We start from the raw sequence: 17,402 nt of genomic DNA, 5'->3' as shown, positions 1-17,402 counted from the left end.
AATCGGTTTACCCGTTTATATTATATACTGTAGTTCTTGTTGTTATTCTATTTGTTATATACTGTTGATGTTTTGTTTTATTTACTTTCGTCTCAACTTTTGAACAATAAAAATGTAATTTTTAGCGGCTTTTTGATACTAGTGATTAATAAATCGAATAGTTGTAAATATTTTTAGGCATTTTATAATGTGTTAGTTTATGATCGTTTTACCAATCAAATTTTAAGATAGTACCAATTTCTTAATACGTGTCATTTTTGACCTGAATATATTTTAAACCTGAATTATAATTTTTAAATACTATATACGTTAAAAGATATATCGTTAATATTTGCTTAATAAACAAAAATACAGTACCCTTTTTTATGATAAAAATTTGAGGTTAAAATGAATTTTTGACATTAAAATTAATGACTCACGTATTTTGGGTATTATGTCACTAATATTAAATATCAGTTTAGAAAATACTATCTCGTAGGCTCAAATGTTGAAAAGAAGAAGAAAATAAACTTATTCTATTGCAGCACGGCCACGACATTATTTTATACCTGGTGCTACAACAAATAATCCACTATTTTTTCGAATTTATTTGCATTTTTACTCAATTTAATTTAATTTCAGTTATTAAATCTCACCATGAGTTTTGCGTGACTTGATAAATGTTTTTGTTGGTTGTAAAATAACACATTTACTATATATATTAAGCAAGAGAAACAAAAATATATGCACGCCAATGCCTTATAAAGAAAAATAAAGAAAACGCCGCATGCTAAACGTTTTTAGTTTTTATACTTGTCCAAGTAATTTCACCTTTTTTTATTAGTTTTACTAACCCGTTTATATTATAACAAACCTAACATTGAATGCTTTGATCTGAAATTTTTATAAGTTCCTAGATCTGTTTTTGGTTTAACAGATTTATAATTGATACTATAAAAATGTATTGTTATAAAGCTTACATGGCTTATGGTTTACACGTTATACGATATTTTAGGTAAGAAATCCAAATAATCAGGAATTTTTAAGATAGAGATCTATTTTCAGATATGAAGTGTAATTTAAAATACAATGTGATTTAAAAATCACCTATTATATTATTATAAAACACTTACATATATATTTATCAATATTTAATATTCTAAAAGACTTTCTTCAGAACTATTATCATTATTGTCAACTTATTATAATTGTTTTGGAGTGTGGGTGGCAAAACCGTATATTCATTTTCTGTTTTAATTACGTGTTCTACCCAATTTTTCCATACATCACTTTCGAATTCTACAATAGCTTGGCGTGTGTTGTCAATAGCTACCGCCCTCAATGTTGCTGAAGTGTTGCACTTTCGAAGCTGTTTTTTAAATTTACCCCAAACTAATTCAATCGGATTAAAGTTATTATTGGTAATCAGCCGAAGATTGAGAAATATTTTTAGCAGACAAAACTAACGCATTTTTAACAGTCTTCTGAGTAAGTCTAATGATTTGTTTGCCTCTTGAGCATGGCACATTCAAAACACAATTCGTAGAATTATTAACCCGAGCGTATTTGTCTACACTCTACGTCATACGTATCAAACTACGTTTTCTAGATAAACTGCTCCACAGGAGTTAAGGATATTGCGGAAATTTTTAAATAAATTCCAATAGAATAAAATTTTGGTGAACAGTTTAACGCAAAATAGACCGTTACTTACGTTGGTGTTCTGTTAAACAATTATTGTTATTTTTCAATTATTGTTAGTTTCGTACCCGCTGTAACATTGCTGGTGTCACTAATGAATAAGCAAAACGAATCCTGTTCTTCATGTCCTCTGGAGTTGTAGGTGCACTAGCCATTACTTTGTCTTTTATAAATCCCCATAAAAAAAAGTCAAGGGGGGTCAAATCTGGCGAACGAGCAGGCCAGTTGACAGGACCACCTCGACCAATCCACCTGTTTTCAAAAATCTCATTTAAATAAGTACGTGCCTGTATGGCATAATGGGGTGGAGTCCTGCTGAAACCATACGTTAGGATTTAAATTTTGGTTTAGTAGACGAGGTAACTGATTTCTTAAAAAATCTGTGTAGACCTGTCCATTTAAATGACCTTGGAAAAAATGCGGACCAATAACTCTATCCTCGAAAATACCACACCATACGTTCACAGACCAGGGATGTTGATTTGGTACAGTTCTCATCCAGTGAGGATTATTTGCTGCCCAGTAATGCATGTTGTGCCTGTTTACCTTTTAGAAAAACAAAGAACCAAAACTTGAATATGTTCTAATTTAAATAAATTAAATCTTACCTGCCCGCAATTATTAAAAGAAGCCTCATCAGAAAAAATAACGTTTCTCAAAAAATGGTTATTTTCACGCATTTTTGTTGAAATCCAAGTGCAAAAATTAATGCGATTCTCAAAATCATGTCCGTAAAGCTCTTGATGAAGTGTAATGTGGTAAGGATGAAACTTGTACCGGTGCAGAATTGTTATAATTGATGATTGACTAATTCCAGCATCTAAAGCAAGCCGCCTGGTACTGATTTGAGGATCAATAGCTACTGCTCCTAATACAGCAACTGCCTTATTTTCATCTGTTTGCGTTTTAATCCTATTTCGTCGTTTACTTTTTAGACTACCAGTCATACGACTTCTGGTCTCCAGTCTCTTAAAGGCCATATGAGATTTTGGAATATCCGGAAACCTCTCGGTTCACACTACTGCAGCCTCCCTATAATTTTTTCTGCACTCCCCCAAAATTAACAACATATCTACTTCTACACTGAAATTCGCTTCCATTTTTTTCTTTTTAAACACAATTTACTTGTTAATAACACGTCAAAATTTTTATGTGACACTGCTTGTTATGTTGCCATGGAAATCCTACTGTTACTAGGATTTTCATTTCCATCCATACTAGTAAAATAAACAGTAGGATTTCCATGGCAACCGGCTGTTATTATGGTAAAATATTCGAATTATTTTTAAATTTAATTAAAACATTTTTGATCATAATTCCGTAACCAGCAGAGCAATTTTAAAATTTTTTTGTAAACAGACTTCATATTTTATGTAGATTCGTATTTAGAAATAAGAAACACGTCATTCCATTTAAAATAAGGAAGTGACCCTCCCCCCCCCTTAGGGGGGGTGAAGGGACAAACGTAAAAAATATCACAAAAAGTGCCCCCCGGTATACTTGAAATGTCACCAAAATGTAAAAAAAAAATTTGCAGCCGTTTTTGACATATCGCATTGTAACACTTTAAAAAACTCACCCTGTATATTTATGTTGTGTGGTTGGGACATATTGCAGCAAAGGCTAGATGAACAGAGACCAGCTGTCAAAACTGGCTGACCTTGGATTGTTTTACCACACCTTTGGAATAAAATTCTTCGAGAAATGCTTAACAACCTGATTGACAGCATGCAGAGATGTTGCCAAGCTGTTATTGATGCATATGGCGGTCGTACTACATATTAAAGCTATATTTAAAAATAAAAAAAATTCCGAGTTGAAAAGTGTTTTTTTATTTTTTATTACTTTTTCTAGTTATAAGGAATTAAGTTTACGTTTACAGAAAAAAAAAATCTTTATTTTGCAATAGAAAAAAAATTGAATTTGTGTTGAATTTTGAGTAGTGCATCCGTAAAGTAGCAGATAAATTTACCGGAGTAATGTTAGCAACGGAATACCAGCAACGGCGGTTGCCGGGTGGTCACGAGTCGCGCGCGATGTCGAAGCGGCGCTTATGAAAATTGATAGTTTATTTAACACATGCAAAACTTTAGATGCATTAAAACTTCCATTAGATGCATTTTCTCAACGCAAAAAATTCCTCTTTACTAATTTTATTATGTCGGCACAATTAAAAAAATTATGAAAAATTTTATCGGAAAAAAATTATTTTAAACTCGATATAAGTCGTTTAAAAAGCAAAAAAAACACCGTTGGTATGGTAGCAATTTGAGGATTTTTTTAGGGATGACAACTCAATATCTCTACTAACTTACTGGATATACCGTTTGAGAAAGTCAACCAATTTTAAAAAACTACTTTTTCTAAACTAATTTTTTTACTATGATAAAAGAAGAGTCCAAATTCGGTATATCCGACATTTGAAGGGTAAAAAAACACCGTTGCTACGGGTAAAAAATTAGGATTTTTTTAAGAATGATAACACGGTATCTGTAGATACTTACTATGTATGTCTTTTCGAAAAGCCGACGTATTTTAAAAAACTAGATATTTTTTAGTTTGATAAAAAAATAGACCAAATTCGGTATATTCGACATTTGAAGGGTAAAAAAACACCGTTGCTACTGGTAAAAGATTAAGATTGTTTTAAGAATGATAATACGGTATCTGTAGATACTTACTATGTATGTCTTTTCAAAAAGCCGACGTATTTTAAAAAACTAGAATTTTTTTAGTTTGATAAAAAACTAGACCGAATTCGGTATATTCGACATTTGAAGGGTAAAAAAACACCGTTGCTACTGGTAAAAAATTAAGATTTTTTTAAGAATGATAATACGGCATCTGTAGATACTTACTATGTATGTCTTTTCAAAAAGCCGACGTATTTTAAGAAACTAGAATTTTTTTAGTTTGATAAAAAAATAGACCAAATTCGGTATATTCGACATTTGAAGGGTAAAAAAAACACCGTTGCTACGGGTAAAAAATTAAGATTTTTTTATGAATGATAATACGGTATCTGTAGATACTTACTATGTATGTCTTTTCAAAAAGCCGACGTATTTTAAAAAACTAGAATTTTTTTAGTTTGATAAAAAAATAGACCAAATTCGGTATATTCGACATTTGAAGGGTAAAAAAAAACACCGTTGCTAGGGGTAAAAAATTAAGATTTTTTTAAGAATGATAATACGGTATCTGTAGATACTTACTATGTATGCCTTTTCAAAAAGCCGACGTATTTTAAAAAACTAGAATTTTTTTAGTTTGATAAAAAATAGACCAAATTCGGTATATTCGACATTTGAAGGGTAAAAAAACACCGTTGCTAGGGGTAAAAAATTAAGATTTTTTTATGAATGATAATACGGTATCTGTAGATACTTACTATGTATGTCTTTTAAAAAAGCCGACGTATTTTAAAAAACTAGAATTTTTTTAGTTTGATAAAAGAATAGACCAAATTCGGTAGTTTCGACATTTGAAGGGTAAAAAAACACCGTTGCTACGGGTAAAAAATTAAGATTTTTTTAAGAATGATAAAAGAGTATCTATAGATACTTACTATGTATGTCTTTTAAAAAAGCCGACGTATTTTAAAAAACTAGAATTTTTTTAGTTTGATAAAAGAATAGACCAAATTCGGTATTTTCGACATTTGAAGGATAAAAAAACACCGTTGCTACGGGTAAAAAATTAAGATTTTTTTAAGAATGATAAAAGAGTATCTATAGATACTTACTATGTATGTCTTTTAAAAAAGCCGACGTATTTTAAAAAACTAGAATTTTTTTAGTTTGATAAAAAAATAGAGCAAATTCGGTATATTCGACATTTGAAGGGTAAAAAAAAACCGTTGCTACTGGTAAAAAATTAAGATTTTTTTAAGAATGATAATACGGTATCTGTAGATACTTACTATGTATGTGTTTTCAAAAAGCCGACGTATTTTAAGAAACTAGAATTTTTTAAGTTTGATAAAAAAATAGACCACATTCGGTATATTAGACATTTGAAGTGTAAAAAAACACCGTTGCTACGGGTAAAAAATTAAGATTTTTTTAAGAATGATAAAAGAGTATCTATAGATACTTACTATGTATGTCTTTTAAAAAAGCCGACGTATTTTAAAAAACTAGAATTTTTTTAGTTTGATAAAAAAATAGACCAAATTCGGTATATTCGACATTTGAAGGGTAAAAAAACACCGTTGCTACGGGTAAAAAATTAAGATTTTTTTAAGAATCATAATACGGTATCTGTAGATACTTACTCTATATGTCTTTTCAAAAAGCCGACGTATTTTAAAAAACTAGAATTTTTTAAGTTTGATAAAAAAATAGACCACATTCGGTATATTCGACATTTGAAGTGTAAAAAAACACCGTTGCTACGGGTAAAAAATTAAGATTTTTTTATGAATGATAATACGGTATCTGTAGATACTTACTATGTATGTCTTTTCAAAAAGCCGACGTATTTTAAAAAACTAGAATTTTTTTAGTTTGATAAAAAAATAGACCAAATTCGGTATATTCGACATTTGAAGGGTAAAAAAACACCGTTGCTAGGGGTAAAAAATTAAGATTTTTTTATCAATGATAATACGGTATCTGTAGATACTTACTATGTATGTCTTTTAAAAGAGCCGACGTATTTTAAAAAACTAGAATTTTTTTAGTTTGATAAAAAAATAGACCAAATTCGGTATATTCGACATTTGAAGGGTAAAAAAACACCGTTGCTACGGGTAAAAAATTAAGATTTTTTTATGAATGATAATACGGTATCTGTAGATACTTACTATGTATGTCTTTTCAAAAAGCCGACGTATTTTAAAAAACTAGAATTTTTTTAGTTTGATAAAAAAATAGACCAAATTCGGTATATTCGACATTTGAAGGGTAAAAAAACACCGTTGCTACTGGTAAAAAATTAAGATTTTTTTAAGAATGATAATACGGTATCTGTAGATACTTACTATGTATGTCTTTTCAAAAAGCCGACGTATTTTAAAAAACTAGAATTTTTTTAGTTTGATAAAAGAATAGACCAAATTCGGTATTTTCGACAATTGGAGGGTAAAATAACACCGTTGCGTATAGGATTAATATTTTTAGGAATTCCAATTCAACATGTATAGTTATTTGAGTACTCTATAAGCTGTTTAAGAGGGTAAAGGAACACTTTTGCTGTGAGTGAAAGTTAGGTTTTTTTAGGGCTGATAATTTAATATCTACCTTTTGTATGTCATAAAAGCCAACACAGCATATTTTGAAAAACTAGAATTAATTTCTACTGATGAATGAACGAACTAATTTTGCTAGATTTAGCACGTAAAGGTATAAAACACCTTTGCTCCAGGTATAATTTTCTGAATATAAAATTAGATTTTCTGTTTTAAGTTCTTTTTTAAATCTTCCTTAAGTGTGTACGCAGTGGAAATTTTGTTGTCTAGAATTTTAATTTGGCCACATTGTTTTTTTGTGATTGAGACGCTTACGCCAAACACGCGGATCGTTCAGATCCTGCTAATAAGTTATTCCAAGCGTGTGTGCGAAAAAGAGACAGCTGATGCAATTGCGTAATGTTTAAGGTAAGGCAATGCGTTTGTTGTTACACTAAAGGATGCCGACGCGTGTGTTCATTGGGTTTATTCTATAACGAACGCTTTATTATAACTTTTGTTTTTAATTTACGTAAATTTGTTTTATTTTCCTTTGTTTTACTATTTACTCTACTATTTTTTAGTTACTAATTATTAATTTAACATATTTTTATTTATTTTAATTTCTATTTGCTTCTCTTACAGTAGTTTATTTAATAAAAAGAAAATGTTTTTAATATCTTATTACCTAGTGGTTCAATTAATGCCAATTAAGGCCAAATTCGTACAAAAAAAAGGAAATTTTTATATAATAAGTGTAATAATTGTAGAGGTTATTTTGAGATCACAATAACACAATTTAAAGCTAAATAATGATTTTAGAATTAATATTGTTAAATTTATAGAGCGTCAGTACGCATATTACTTAAAAGAAAGAACTAAAAAAAGTTATAATGCTTATTTGTTTTTTGTAAAGTCGTATCGCATCAAAAAATACACATAGAACATACATATATGGTTATTGTGGCCATTATTATTGTGAAACTTTTAAACTTGTTTGTCATTTAAGAAATTACAAAGAAGAATGCTCGAATTATATTTCTAATGTGTTTAGTTCTAATTTTAATTTTAAACATGCTGATTATTTGACTGGGCAAGTAAGGAACTGAAAGAACTTTATTAGCGACTCATTTTAGGGATATATATGACTTCTTTATAAATAAAAATAAAAAATATTTTAAAACCTAATAATATTTTCAATTTGACAAGAAATTTGCAGGCAAATAAAAGTGATGGGGTCTATAAAAATATTACGGCGGAATTTTTATCACAACTTGATCGCAAATCTGATAATCGCTTTGATATTTTATGGGTACCATCATCTGGAGTATATTCAGTTTACTGGCAAACTGAATATATATATATCTTACTGTATATATTTTCAGCAAAAAAAAAATGACTTCTTAATATCCTCTATTCGGAAATCCAACCAGAAAGGTCATTTTACATTTAGATGCCACTGGTAGTATTGTCCAACATCATGTTTCAGATAGCAAAGCGATTTTTTTTGAAAACAGAATTTTGTATTATATGGTAGGAGTAAGAGTAGGGTTTGCTAAAGAGGGAAAGGAATGCGTATCTCCAGTTTTTAAAATGATTTGATCCCAGCGAGATTATGTAACAATTCAAACTGGCTCAATAAATTTACATTTTTTTTTGATAAATATAGCGGAAAATGGCCAATTTTTTATACGGTTTTAACTGATTTTTCTTTAGCAGAAATTCATGCAGTATTTTTATTATTTAACAAAATAAGTTTATTACAATATATTAATGATTTTTGGTTTAATTATAGGGTCAGAGTAAGAATATCAAATTTAGAATCTAATAATATTACAAAATACCCAAACCAATGCACGAAATCTTTAATATTTGCAACATTAAAAGCAGCCGCAACAGTTTTCCCTAACAAAACTTAAATATTATACTAAAATGTTTATTAAATATAATTAAGAAAATTTTCATAATGTGCACAACAAATCTGAATAGGAGTAACTGGACTATTGACATGTTTGTTATACAGGGTGTCTCACGACGAATAGACGCGATCGATGTCTCGGAGACTAATTTTTCAAAAATTTTGAAAATTTGGCAACATCGCATAGTCGATGGGGGCCACACAACGAAAATATTTTGACAGTTGTGACGTTTCCGGTTATACCGGAAGTAGGTGTCAACTTCGTTATTTTTAATGGAATACCCTGTATATTTTTACATTTTTGGCTTCCACGTGAAATTCTAGGTATATTTTGTGTATAATGTCCTATACCTAAGTGTAACCGTTTTTGAGATATTTTTAATTTCATGTGAAAAACTATGTTTATAAGCCCTAACATAATTACCGATTACTCCCTTTTAGTAGTCTTCATTTATTGGTTAGTTTCGGTTTTATTTTAAAGCAAGAACCACTTTAAAAGACTATTTTAATATTTGGCTTAAAAAAAGGTATAGGGGGGTCAAAAACTAGCATTAAAAATTGAAATGAAAAAAATCATTAAAAGTCAACTTTTTTAAATGAAAACCCCTTATTTTTATAATTTTTTCATAAAGATAATTAAAAATAAGGTTAACTTTATATAAGGTTATCTAGTCCAAAAATTGATAGTTTTTGAAGTATTGGCAGTTTAAATTTGGCCTAATGTTAAAAGCCGTATAATAGTAGTACACGGCTTAAGGATTGTTGATTCGTTGACCATGACGGTTGTCATAGTAACCGCTACAAGCAACAGTAAGATAATGAATTATAACAGAAATTTACACTTTTTAATTACTTATACATTTAATGCATAATTATAATCCATTGTCTTACTGCCGCTTCCAGCGGTTACTATGACAACCGTCATGATCAACTAATCAACAATCCTTGAGCCCTGTATCTATACGGCTTTTAACATCAGGCCAAATTAGGCCTTCATCGACTGTGCCCTGTTGCCAAATTTTCAAAATTTTTGAATAATTAGTTTCCGAAATATTGATCGCGTCTATTCGTCGTGAGACACCTTGTATAATAAACATGTCAATAGTCCAGTTACTCCTATTCAGATTTGTTGTGCATATTATGAAAATTTTCTTAATTATATTTAATGAACATTTTAGTATAATATTTAAGTTTTGTTAGGGAAAACTGTTGCGGCTGCTTTTAATGTTGCAAATATTAAAGATTTCGTGCATTGGTTTGGGTATTTTGTAATATTATTAGATTCTAAATTTGATATTCTTACTCTTACCTTTGCTGAACAAAAGCTGTTGGAATTTATTTTTTTTTAATGGAAGCACCTATTGTTTTAAAATACTGATTGGGAAAAAAATTTAACAGAATCACAAGAAACAAAGCAAACAAAAAACTAAATTTTTTTTTAAAAATCCTTATTTTATTTCATATTTTTTTAAATATTTTATTTTAATCCGAGAAATGGTTAATTTACAAATGTGCAATGGCGGTGTTAGTAAATTAAATAATTTTTTTAATCCGACATTGTTATCGTATATTATTTAACATTACTTTTCTTACCTATCTCTTTGGTTACCTGTTCCTACTAGAGGTCGTTCCAGCAATGCAAGAGGAAAAAATTATTTCAACTATATAAAAAATTATCTCTTGCATAAAGAACTTCGAAAAAAACCCGTAGTGGATTCTGTAGAAATGTTAGAGAATATGTATTGTCCTGCCATAAGACTATAATGTTAGAAATAAATACAAAATCTTGCGCTGTAAATAAAAGAACAATTGAAATACCGGATGAAAAATGGTGCAAGTGAGTTCGAAGGAAAGATTTATACTATAAGGTATCAGGAAGTAGAAAAATATTAAGCCTTAAACAGTTCTCAAATACACACATGAATTCTTCAATTGTCGAAAATACCAATTTAGTCTATTCTTTTATCATACTAAAAAAATTCTAGTTTTTTAAAATACGTCGGCTTTTTTAAAAGACATACATAGTAAGTATCTATAGATACTCTTTTATCATTCTTAAAAAAATCTTAATTTTTTACCCGTAGTAACGGTGTTTTTTTACCCTTCAAATGTCGAATATACCGAATTTGGTCTATTTTTTTATCAAACTAAAAAAATTCTAGTTTTTTAAAATACGCCGGTTTTTTGAAAAGCCATACATAGTAAGTATCTACAGATACCGTATTATCATTCATAAAAAAATCTTAATTTTTTACCCCTAGCAACGGTGTTTTTTTACCCTTCAAATGTCGAATATACCGAATTTGGTCTATTTTTTTATCAAACTAAAAAAATTCTAGTTTTTTAAAATACGTCGGCTTTTTTAAAAGACATAGATAGTAAGTATCTATAGATACTCTTTTATCATTCTTAAAAAAATCCTAATTTTTTACCCGTAGCAACGGTGTTTTTTTATCCTTCAAATGTCGAAACTACCGAATTTGGTCTATTCTTTTATCAAACTAAAAAAATTCTAGTTTTTTAAAATACGTCGGCTTTTTGAAAAGACATATAGAGTAAGTATCTACAGATACCGTATTATCATTCCTAAAAAAATCTTAATTTTTTACCCGTAGCAACGGTGTTTTTTTACCCTTCAAATGTCGAATATACCGAATGTGGTCTATTTTTTTATCAAACTAAAAAAATTCTAGTTTTTTAAAATACGTCGGCTTTTTGAAAAGACATATAGAGTAAGTATCTACAGATACCGTATTATCATTCATAAAAAAATCTTAATTTTTTACCCCTAGCAACGGTGTTTTTTTACCCTTCAAATGTCGAATATACCGAATTTGGTCTATTTTTTTATCAATCTAAAAAAATTCTAGTTTTTTAAAATACGTCGGCCTTTTGAAAAGACATACATAGTAAGTATCTACAGATACCGTATTATCATTCATAAAAAAATCTTAATTTTTTACCCCTAGCAACGGTGTTTTTTTACCCTTCAAATGTCGAATATACCGAATTTAAAAAAATTCTAGTTTTTTAAAATACGTCGGCTTTTTTAAAAGACATACATAGTAAGTATCTATAGATACTCTTTTATCATTCTTAAAAAAATCTTAATTTTTTACCCGTAGCAACGGTGTTTTTTTACCCTTCAAATGTCGAAACTACCGAATTTGGTCTATTCTTTTATCAAACTAAAAAAATTCTAGTTTTTTAAAATACGTCGGCTTTTTGAAAAAACATACATAGTAAGTATTAACAGATACCGTATTATCATTCATAAAAAAATCTTAATTTTTTACCCCTAGCAACGGTGTTTTTTTACCCTTCAAATGTCGAATATACCGAATGTGGTCTATTTTTTTATCAAACTAAAAAAATTTTAGTTTTTTAAAATACGTCGGCTTTTTAAAAAGACATATAGAGTAAGTATCTACAGATACCGTATTATCATTCTTAAAAAAATCTTAATTTTTTACCCGTAGCAACGGTGTTTTTTTAACCTTCAAATGTCGAATATACCGAATTTGGTCTATTCTTTTATCAAACTAAAAAAATTCTAGTTTTTTAAAATACGTCGGCTTTTTTAAAAGACATACATAGTAAGTATCTATAGATACTCTTTTATCATTCTTAAAAAAATCTTAATTTTTTACCCCTAGCAACGGTGTTTTTTTACCCTTTAAATGTCGAATATACCGAATTTGGTCTATTTTTTTATCAAACTAAAAAAATTCTAGTTTTTTAAAATACGTCGGCTTTTCGAAAAGACATACATAGTAAGTATCTACAAATACCGTATTATCATTCTTAAAAAAATCTTAATTTTTTACCCCTAGCAACGGTGTTTTTTTACCCTTCAAATGTCGAATATACCGAATTTAAAAAAATTCTAGTTTTTTAAAATACGTCGGCTTTTTTAAAAGACATACATAGTAAGTATCTATAGATACTCTTTTATCATTCTTAAAAAAATCTTAATTTTTTACCCGTAGCAACGGTGTTTTTTTACCCTTCAAATGTCGAAACTACCGAATTTGGTCTATTCTTTTATCAAACTAAAAAAATTCTAGTTTTTTAAAATACGTCGGCTTTTTGAAAAAACATACATAGTAAGTATCAACAGATACCGTATTATCATTCATAAAAAAATCTTAATTTTTTACCCCTAGCAACGGTGTTTTTTTACCCTTCAAATGTCGAATATACCGAATGTGGTCTATTTTTTTATCAAACTAAAAAAATTCTAGTTTTTTAAAATACGTCGGCTTTTTGAAAAGACATATAGAGTAAGTATCTACAGATACCGTATTATCATTCTTAAAAAAATCTTAATTTTTTACCCGTAGCAACGGTGTTTTTTTAACCTTCAAATGTCGAATATACCGAATTTGGTCTATTCTTTTATCAAACTAAAAAAATTCTAGTTTTTTAAAATACGTCGGCTTTTTTAAAAGACATACATAGTAAGTATCTATAGATACTCTTTTATTATTCTTAAAAAAATCTTAATTTTTTACCCCTAGCAACGGTGTTTTTTTACCCTTCAAATGTCGAATATACCGAATTTGGTCTATTTTTTTATCAATCTAAAAAAATTCTAGTTTTTTAAAATACGTCGGCTTTTCGAAAAGACATACATAGTAAGTATCTACAGATACCGTATTATCATTCTTAAAAAAATCTTAATTTTTTACCCCTAGCAACGGTGTTTTTTTACCCTTCAAATGTCGAATATACCGAATTTGGTCTATTTTTTTATCAAACTAAAAAAATTCTAGTTTTTTAAAATACGTCGGCTTTTTTAAAAGACATACATAGTAAGTATCTATAGATACTCTTTTATCATTCTTAAAAAAATCCTAATTTTTTACCCCTAGCAACGGTGTTTTTTTACCCTTCAAATGTCGAATATACCGAATTTGGTCTATTTTTTTATTAAACTAAAAAAATTCTAGTTTTTTAAAATACGTCGGCTTTTTGAAAAGACATACATAGTAAGTATCTACAGATACCGTATTATCATTCATAAAAAAATCTTAATTTTTTAATTGTAGCAACGGTGTTTTTTTTACCCTTCAAATGTCAAATATACCGAATTTAGTCTATTTTTTTATCAAACTAAAAAAATTCTAGTTTTTTAAAATACGTCGGCTTTTTGAAAAAACATACATAGTAAGTATCAACAGATACCGTATTATCATTCTTAAAAAAATTATAATTTTTTACCCGTAGCAACGGTGTTTTTTTACCCTTCAAATGTCGAATATACCGAATTTGGTCTATTTTTTTATCAAACTAAAAAATATCTAGTTTTTTAAAATACGTCGGCTTTTCGAAAAGACATACATAGTAAGTATCTACAGATACCGTGTTATCATTCTTAAAAAAATCCTAATTTTTTACCCGTAGCAACGGTGTTTTTTTACCCTTCAAATGTCGAATATACCGAATTTGGACTCTTCTTTTATCATAGTAAAAAAATTAGTTTAGAAAAAGTAGTTTTTTAAAATTGGTTGACTTTCTCAAACGGTATATCCAGTAAGTTAGTAGAGATATTGAGTTGTCATCCCTAAAAAAATCCTCAAATTGCTACCATACCAACGGTGTTTTTTTTGCTTTTTAAACGACTTATATCGAGTTTAAAATAATTTTTTTCCGATAAAATTTTTCATAATTTTTTTAATTGTGTCGACATAATAAAATTAGTAAAGAGGAATTTTTTGCGTTGAGAAAATGCATCTAATGGAAGTTTTAATGCATCTAAAGTTATGCATGTGTTAAATAAACTATCAATTTTCATAAGCGCCGCTTCGACATCGCGCGCGACTCGTGACCACCCGGCAACCGCCGTTGCTGGTATTCCGTTGCTAACATTACTCCGGTGATAAATTTAATTAAAATGAAATGGCCTGTTTTTAAAGAAAATGCCCGAATTCGTCGATTTTAATATTGGGTTTAGAGCCGTTTCACATGTAGCTGATGGTCAGCGCTGACCGTCAGTGATGATGAATATATGTATTAGCGCAAATTAATCATTTCACATGCCTTGCGTATGATCCGCTCGGCACGGATCATGCCTACGATCAGCGCGAGGTAGGGCCACTGAAGATTTGGTGTATTTCACATGCAAGCTGATGATCGGCAAGCAGTGTTTTGTGATTTGGTTTGCTTATTATTGTGTTGGCATTTGCCGAAAGAGTGTATAAAATGAGTGATAAGAAAAATAATAATATTTATATTGATACCGAACTATTAATAGCTACAATACAAGAAGAAAAATGTATTTAGAATTTCTCTTGCGAGGATTATAAAAACCGTGATAAGAAATATGCTGCTTTTGAACGTGTGGCTGAAATATTGATTGCAGATTTTAGTAATAAGTCTGAGCTAGAAAAGAAGGATTCAGGTAAGCAAAACAAATTAGTATCAGATTGCGTAACTTTTATTGTACAAGTAATATTTAACACAATTAACAAATTTAAATTTTCGAGTCTTGCCACGAGACGCGTCCGCCTAAACTAGTAAAATGATTTGCAAAAAGAATTTCTAATAGAAGTGGCAGATCTTGTTGAAGAATTAGATGTGTCGATATCTTCAAAACCTCTTATTGATAACGTATGTGAAAATGAGTAACCGTCTCTTATTCGTACAAAATTATGTAGGAGACAACATGCTTTTACAATTTTTTTTGAAAGCCTGAAAGATTATGACATTTAGAGGTCTATGGAAAATACGTCAATATACCAAAAGTTCATTCAATGAATCGTCTAGCTCGTGTCAGTTGGTAATTAAAATTTTTCTTATAATTCAAGTTCTTTCTTGCATATGGACGTAGGACGTGTCTGGTCAATGCAAACGCTTCATTAGCGACAATAAGATATGGTAGAGCTGTTTCATCACCGTTAGGTAGTGCAGAATCCTCTGGAAGGTCTAGACGTTCGCTTTCTAATCGCTTCCAAAAAGTGGTGTTGGTGAATACATTTGAATCACAAAATATCCCACACGCACCTACGTCAACATATGTAAAACAATAATTGGCATCGCACATTCCTAAAAGCACTATGGAGAAGAAATGTTTGTAATTAAAACATAGAGAGCCACTTTTCATTGGTTTGATTATTCTTATGTGTTTTCCGTCCAACGCCCCTATGCAGTTGGGAAAATTCGCGTATTCATAAAATTGTGAAGATATTTCAATCCAGTTATCACGTGTTAATATTGGCATACATTCAGATTTGACAATATCCCAAGCACTATTACAAATAGATCGACTATGCCACTTATTGTAGATATTCCTAGGCGGTATGTGAAAAGTAGGTCCGTGAACGTATTGCCACTTGCCAAATACCTGAAAAAAATTAGAATAAACAAAAAATAAAATGTAAGCGTTCTAGATTTGTGTATCTAATCTAATCAAAAAAGAAACAGAAAAAGAATAGTTAACTGGCAGCTTTAATACCTACATTTTTCAAGTATTTACAACAACTCATTCAGTATAAACGAACGAAAAACTTAAATGGGTGATTCGTTGTGAAGGGGTTGAAATAGGCTACCCCTATCATCCTTATTAACTAAATTTAAAAAAAACTTGGAGAGAAAGACAACGACGTGGAAAAAAAATGGATAGCCTGGTTTATTTAGGAACTTTTTTATCTTTTGTATTTTTTTTATTAAACTTACCAATTTGAAATAAAAAAAGAAAAATTTGTATATTGTATGTCTATTTTTTTTAGTTGCTCTAGTGCAAAGAAGATGAAGGACTGCCAAAGACGCTTATATGAGAGATAAAGCCAAACTTAAAAATGTTAAGAGTGGAAGCGCTGCTAAGAAATATAAGAAGTATATATTTTTCGCCTCGATCGGACAGTAAAAGTAAATGAGTAAGTTATAACACTTGATTAATTCATAGTCTACTTTCTTAAGTCTTCTCTATATTATCGTAGGACTGATACAAATTATGAAGATGCAGAGGAGAGTGGAGCACAGAATCCGCAGAAGTTAGATTAGAATTGAAACATTTGAAAGAAAGAAACGTAAGAGGGATACGGATACTGATCAGGACCTCATAAACTTACTTAATGGTACTGAAGAAGCGGAGGAAGATGATGATAGGGCATTTTTTACTTCACTTTTACCTACCGTAAAATCATTTGACAAGGCAAAGAAACTACAGTTTCGTGCAGAAGTTATGCGTTTTATGCTTGACATTAAAAACATTCCCGTATATCAACCACGGAATGCTCTCTCAGGAAATAGTAGTATTTATTCTAGGGTTACTCCTTCACCAGCACCATCCTGGAGTAGTGCTTACTCGTACGAGGTGTCTAGGCCTAACTTAGGATCTACCATTAACTTACAAGAGGGTCACAATTATGTGCATTCAATACAGAATCCGATCGCAGCATCACATTATTCTAACTACACTGCGATTCCTGCACCATCACCAACTGAATCCATATCACAAGCAACAATGCAAAGGATTTTATTGACATTCGAAAATATTTATAACATTTTCTTTCATCTTCCCTGAGGCTAAAGTATAATGTAACGAATGCACCTGCTACGTTTCGCTCTACTACAAGGTGGTGCAACCTCTTTTTCTTCGGTTTTCGTTGTCGTCTTCTACGTAAAATAATA

General features: G+C 29.8%; 1 long non-coding RNA gene across 1 annotated transcript; it reads left to right on the top strand.

Moving 5' to 3' along the window:
* The first annotated feature begins 14,981 nt into the window (after positions 1–14,981).
* Positions 14,982–17,278, top strand: LOC126736946 (uncharacterized). The gene is made up of 3 exons (XR_007660837.1): positions 14,982–15,171; positions 16,499–16,645; positions 16,709–17,278. It is a non-coding gene; the product is annotated as an uncharacterized LOC126736946 (long non-coding RNA).
* Positions 17,279–17,402: the final 124 nt, after the last annotated feature.

Source organism: Anthonomus grandis, chromosome 5, assembly GCF_022605725.1.
Source record: "Anthonomus grandis grandis chromosome 5, icAntGran1.3, whole genome shotgun sequence".
NCBI classification, from domain to species: domain Eukaryota; kingdom Metazoa; phylum Arthropoda; class Insecta; order Coleoptera; family Curculionidae; genus Anthonomus; species Anthonomus grandis.
This window is presented reverse-complemented; position numbering and strand designations above follow the sequence as displayed.